The sequence below is a fragment of the Myotis davidii genome, unplaced genomic scaffold (assembly GCF_000327345.1).
Source record: "Myotis davidii unplaced genomic scaffold, ASM32734v1 scaffold49, whole genome shotgun sequence".
NCBI lineage: Eukaryota > Metazoa > Chordata > Mammalia > Chiroptera > Vespertilionidae > Myotis > Myotis davidii.
Genome location: NW_006300375.1, coordinates 7512976 through 7519639, shown reverse-complemented (window position 1 = coordinate 7519639; position 6664 = coordinate 7512976).

Sequence of the window (6664 nt, the reverse complement as noted above, 5' to 3'; positions counted from 1 at the left end):
TAGTCTTACTTTTTCTTAATACTTCTTTCCCTCTCTCAAATGATGGATACTAATTTCTTCATCTGTAATGGAGGTTGCAAATGTCTCTTCCCAGTATCTGGCTTGTCTTTTTGTTCAGTGATATATTTTGCTTCACAAATATTTGAAATTAAATGTAGAATAACATTTTTTATTTTGAAAAGTTCTTTCATTTTGAAATAATATTAGGTTTACAGAAATTTGCAAAGATAGTACAAAGTTCTAGTATAAAACACTCACCCAATTTCTGTCATTGTTAACATCATATTACCCAAGTGCCTCTGTCAAAATTAAGAAATTGACTTTGGTGTATTACTATTAACTACACTCCAGACTTCATTTGGACATCATCTATTAATGTCCTCATTCTGTTGCAGGATCCAATTCAGAGTAACACATTTAATTTCCATGTCACCCCAGTGTCCTCTGGTCTGTGGCAGTTTCCTAGTTGTTGTTATTATTATTTATAATTTTGATTATCTTAATATCAGGCCCACATTAGATGTGTCTTATATGTATCAGGATTAGACTGGGGTTATGGGGTTTTGAAAGGGTATGTATCACAGCCATGATATGCTCTTCCCCTCACAGGATATCAGAGAATACATAATCTCCACATAACAGTACAGATGTTGATTTTGATCATTTGATGAAGGCAGTTTTTGCCAGGTATTTCCACTGTCAAATTAGTATTTTTCCCATTTTCTTACTCCATTCTTTAGAGGTGAGTCACTGAGTCTAGCCCATCCACAAGGAAAGGGAAGGACCAGGACGCAAAATCCAGCTCTTGGAATATATAAATAATTTGGGATTCTTCTGTAAGAAAGTTCTTTATTTTTCCCTTTGTTTATTTATTGGTATCTTTGTTTATTCAGTCATTAGTCACTATTTACATCAATGCAAATTTAGGGATATTTATTTTATAATTTGAATTATGATCCTATGCTACCTCATTTATTCTGTTTATAAAATTGTTCCAGCTTTGGATATTGGGAGCTCTGTAAGGTCTGTTTCTCTTTTTCTTTGAAATACCCCCCTTTTATGGCCTGTTTCTATAGCCTATCTTTACTTTTTGATACAGTATGATGCTCCAGGTTCATTTTATATTTTCCCAGCCCCAGCCCTAGAATCAGACATTTCTCTAAGAATTCTCATTCCTTCTATTTGAGGTTAGACACTAAGGTCTGGGCTCTGGGAATGGTCATTGCTAATAGGTTGTCATTGCCTGAACCTTCTGGCACTCAGAGCTCAGTAATGCATGTATATATTCTGATCTATAGCTATATATTTTCCCACCTGCCTGCTTATTGAGCTACCCTCTATTTATATTTCTCCATCCCTCTCCCTCTTATTTCCTTCTCGCTTTCTGTCTGCACACACACACACACACACACACACAATCATAAAAATATTTGGGGAGTGTGTATTCAGTTGAATTAATCCATTCTTTCTCCAATTAATACTGTTTATTTTTAAAAATATATATTTTCATTGATTTTAGAGAGAGAGAGGAAGGGAGAGGATAGAGAGATAGAAACATTGATCCATGGATTGGCCGCCTCCTGCATGACCCCTACTGGTGATCATGTACCCTGGGCATGTGCCCTGACCAGGAATAGAATGGGTGATCTCTTGGTTCCTGGGTTTACCCTCAACAACTGAGCAACACCAGCTGGACATGTTTCTTTTTAAAAAATACCTATTTATCAATTTGATCTTCCATATATTGATCCACAGTCCTAATATATATAAAGTATCAAGTATATGGCAATTAAAATAGCCACCTGGATCTCCTGAGTGGGGTAAGCGGGGTGATATAGACCTTGGTGGAGGAAATCCAGGCCATGTTCTCTATGCAATGCTTGAAGTCAATGACTTTGTAGAAGTTTGTGTACCTTCAAAGGAAACCCTACATGAAGTAGCTTAAGGAAATTCTATAGAGAAATGTGGTTCTTATATATAAGTGCCTCCCTCCCTCACACTAGTGTTCAGTATACAAGATGGCGCAAAAGTATGTTTACAGTTGTGAGTATGCAAACAGCAGAGTTACTTCGTGTATTATTATTTATTATTGTATTATTTTCCATATGAGCAACTGATATACCTTTATCCCAATCTGTATATCCCAGTGGTTTCAGTGGGACACAAGCTTGTTTTTTCTTATATATTTGGTAACATCTGTTTCTGAAGCCAAGTAAGATTCAAAAAATACCTTGGAAAAAAAATCACTTGGGCATTAGATTTATCATCATATTTTGATATTGTTTTAAAAGAGAGAAAACATCTTATGTTTTTGTTTCTTCAATTATTACAGTACCTGGTAATTTAGTAAAATTGGGGATATTGTACATTTTTTTGCAATACTGTGTACTAGATACTTCTCAGTGTGTTGAATGTGAGTGAATAGACAGAAACTCATTAATATTCAGAGATAAAATTTCTGATTTTGTCCCTGAAGGACAAAGACAAACACACACATAGGCACACACACAAACACACACATTGAATTTCAATTTCCCCCTCCCTGAAAACCAGAAGATTATCATATTTCTTTATTTACTGGAACTATAGCACCATGACTGTACTTAAAGAATAGAGATATTAATGATGACCTGGAAAGATATAACTTATTTTTATGAGAGTGCACATAAAAGCAGTGTCCTCACATTGCGTATTCTTGGATTCAATATCGATCACACTCAATCATCCTGACTAGCATAAACATGCTCATACACTTTTATTAAAAATACTTTAACTTGTCAGCCAAAGCCTTATAGCCTACACTTTCTTACAGGATATTTTGGTGATCTTTATTTCACTTAAGAAACTTTGAGTCCTATAAAAATATTAAAAAGAACTTTAAGATAGCCATTGTTGATAGGAGGGAAAAAATGGAACAAGATAAATGGGAGTATGGAAACACAATCAGATACAACCAAGCAACACAGGACAAGAATAATCTAGACTGTCAGAAAGCCAAGATACTGCCTTCGTGTTTCTCCTTGAGGATGAATTCATTATCAAGGATTAGTTATGCTATAGAAATTAGATCCTAGGGAAAATGTCACCGCCTCTTGGACAATGACTACCTTTCAGAGCTGAATACTGTGACATCTGGATCCCGTGTGTATGTTTCAGTGAGCCATGGAGTGATGTCACATCCTTTGTTTCCCTTTTTGTGACTTAGTAAATTGGTTGGCCTGCAGTAACTGGCTTCTGTTTATAATTTAAGGGGCATTCAATTGTGCTCATAAAAGAATAAATGTTTACTTTGATTTTATTAGTGTTATACATCGCATAGAAATCCATTTTTAATAAAAATTTATTTTTCTACTTACCTAACCATCTGTCAGAAAAGTTGATTATTGTCCTGTAAATCCTTAACCACATTGATTAACAAAATACCACACCAGGTTGCTTTGTACCTTTTCAAGAATCAGCATAGTATCTGCATTATATATACCGTATATTCCTGACTGAGAATCAAACCATGACCTCCTGGTTCGTAGGTCAGTGCTCAACCACTGAGCTATGCCAGCCAGGCTATTTTCTTATATTTTATTCTCTGTATATGTATTCTATAATATTGTTACCAAAATCTCTTGCATGCTATTTTGCATATGTTTTAGTCAACAAAAATTTATATTTTTAATTTTATTTTTCTTTCATTGTAATAAGAAACTTACTATGAGATCTCTACCCTCTTAATTTTTAAGCATATAATAAAAAATATTGTGAACTATAGGCACTATGTTTTATAGAAATTCTCTAGGATGGAAATGTATTAAGTAAGAGTTTATTTTTAACAAATATTATATATATATTTAAATATTTTATTGATTTTTAGAGAGAAAGGAAGGGAGGGAAAAAGAAACATGGATGTGAGAGCACAACATCCATCTGCTGTCTCCTGCACGCCCCCTAATGGGGATTCAGCATACCACCTGGGCACGTGCCTTGACAGGTTAATTGAATTGGCAACCTTTTGGTGTATGGGACAATGCCCAGTCAACTGAGCCACACTGGCCAGCGCAATAAATACAACGTTTTATGATGTAATAGTACAGCTCAAAGTTTGTTCAGCTGAGGGTATGAATTGACTATCTCATGACTTTTCAAATGAGAAAACATTTTCATACTTTCATGCATTCAAAATTTTGGCTAATTATAAAATTCGTGGCGCCCTCTTAGCGCAGCAGGCAGCGCGTCAGTCTCATAATTATAAGATTCGTTTGGAACAATGCATATAATATAAGAAAAATAACTCATTGTAGACTTACATAGTAGGATCTATCTTCTTGCTTATGTAATTAGCTGCTGATTTAAAAGAAAACAAAACTTTTGCACCAGAATCGCCTCTATTTTGTCATCTTGCATTCCATCTCCCCTTGAGATTTTTCACTCTGATTACTGCTGCCTTAATCACACTGGTACCCAGGGGCTTGCTCATTCTTTTTTAAAAAGTCTGACCTCAGGGTGAAAACAAATCTCCTACATTAGATTTGTTGGAACAACTGAGACTTGAAAATGTACTTTACAGTAGATTTCAATACTAAGGAAGAATAAGAGGAAAATAAACGAGATGCAAGAATCATTGAAACCATATAGCTAAATATTATTGCTAAGTATTATTGGATGTATCTTCCCTTCTTTAAGCTCTCCATGTACATATTATTACTCTTACCTGGACCATTTCATATGATAGGCAGTCTCTTTGCTTGGCACTTTGCTTTTCAATTTCCATCTCGACTCTCAGAGAAGGGCCAACCTTCATCCTTTCTTGTGGGATTCCATTCCTAACCATCTGGGACTGCCATCTGCGAAGTCCTTTTGTACCCTTGCCACTGACTGAAGGTCCATGTTGTTGTTTCTAATATATACTGTTTGCATGACATTCTTTCTCCAGTCTCCAAATTCCTTCAAATTCATCCCATACTCCATTGCCAAAGCTGTTTGATAGCTTCATTCTGGAGTTTATGCTGTTCTTCTGCTTGGAAAGCCCTTTACCTTTGGTCTTCTTTGCCAAGACCTGCTCACCTATTATTCAATAGCACTTTCTTTTCCATCTTCTTTGAGACCCTTTATGAACATGTCCTAAGCAAGGGTTTTTTATTTCTCCATCTTTTGTGTCGCCAACATATGTCGAACCCATCTCTCAGATAGATGACACGGGCTAGTGACATCATCATTCTGCATTTCAGTTTTCTTCAGAGGTAAAATGTGGATGCTAATAAAATCTATCTCATTGTTTTTTTCTCTCACTGGAGGATATGTTTTTATTGATTTTTACAGATAGGAAGGGGAAGGGGGAGAGGGAGAGGGAGAGAAAAAAAGAGAGAAAGAAAGAAAGAGATTGGTTGCCTCCCATATGAGCCCCAATCAGGGATTGAACCTGCAACCTAGGTATGTGCCTGGACTAGGAATCAAACCCACAACCTTTTGATGCTCCAACCATCTGAGCCACCTGGCCAGGGCTTATTGTTTATTTTCTTTTTAAAGAATGAATAATTAAAAGTCACATAAAGTGTTCCTACGTGTGCATATACATAGTATTAAAATTCTAGGTATTGATTTAATTATTATAATCATTGTGTTTATCTTACCTTTAAGGAAAAATCCACTAAAAACAAACATAAGCACACATACAAATCACACACACAGGGATAAATTTAGTAGACCTGAAAAAGAAAATACTATGTTTCTCTCCACCTATAAAATCAGAAATTGTTTTTAAAAAGCCATCTAAGTGTAAGGGTGTTAAAAGAGTTTCTGATTATTTACCAGGATAAGCATTACATTTTGTTGTGTTTGTTATACCCAATATTAAAGGCAATATAGAAGTTTTCTTCACTTTCTTTCCTCCTTTAAAATTCTGGTGCCAGGGTGCCTTTTTGATCTACCATTTAAGTATTTAAATTCCACATATTTCCCTAAAAGTAATAGGGAATTTATCTATATAAAGCTTTTAGCACTCACCGCCCCCCTCCCCCACCCCCCCCCCCCCCGTGCATTTTCCAAGTAATTAAGACTAGATAGTTGAAGGTATTGATAAGTAGCAGAGCATGTATGTTTTATGTAAGGTGACAGTACTTAAGAGTCATCCTCCTCTTTCAAGAACAATCACACTAAGGGGAAGCAGGGAGCTCTTAGTCCAGGCGCCAAAGGGAAAATTCCCTGAGGAAGACGTATTCCCAGTCAGCATGTGTGAGGTGTAGACAAGAAAAACCCAGAAAAAGTCCATCTTCTTGACCTTTATCAATGATTGTGCCAGGTCATTGTTTTCTGAGCTTCCTCCCAGATGGGAGGACACTCATGTGTGACATGGCCTCCCTATGGGCATGGGTACAGCCCCAATGGTAATACTCATCACTTAGTGCCGGGAGCTGGTCCATCCTTGCTGTTTCAAGGGACCTGGCATATATGGCATACTGTTCTTAATATGTCTGCTCACCTTCTTGGCACTATGTGTTTTAACCAAGGTCACCTCTCCGATAAAGGTTGTTTCCCCAGGTAGGGATTTTCCCCTGAAGTTAGGGAGGGAATAAAACCTCTTAAGTAAGTGCCAGGCAGGTAATTAATCTCTTTAACTACGAACAATCATGCTTAAGCTACATAATCTTTACTTCCTGGAATGGAGATAAGCAAT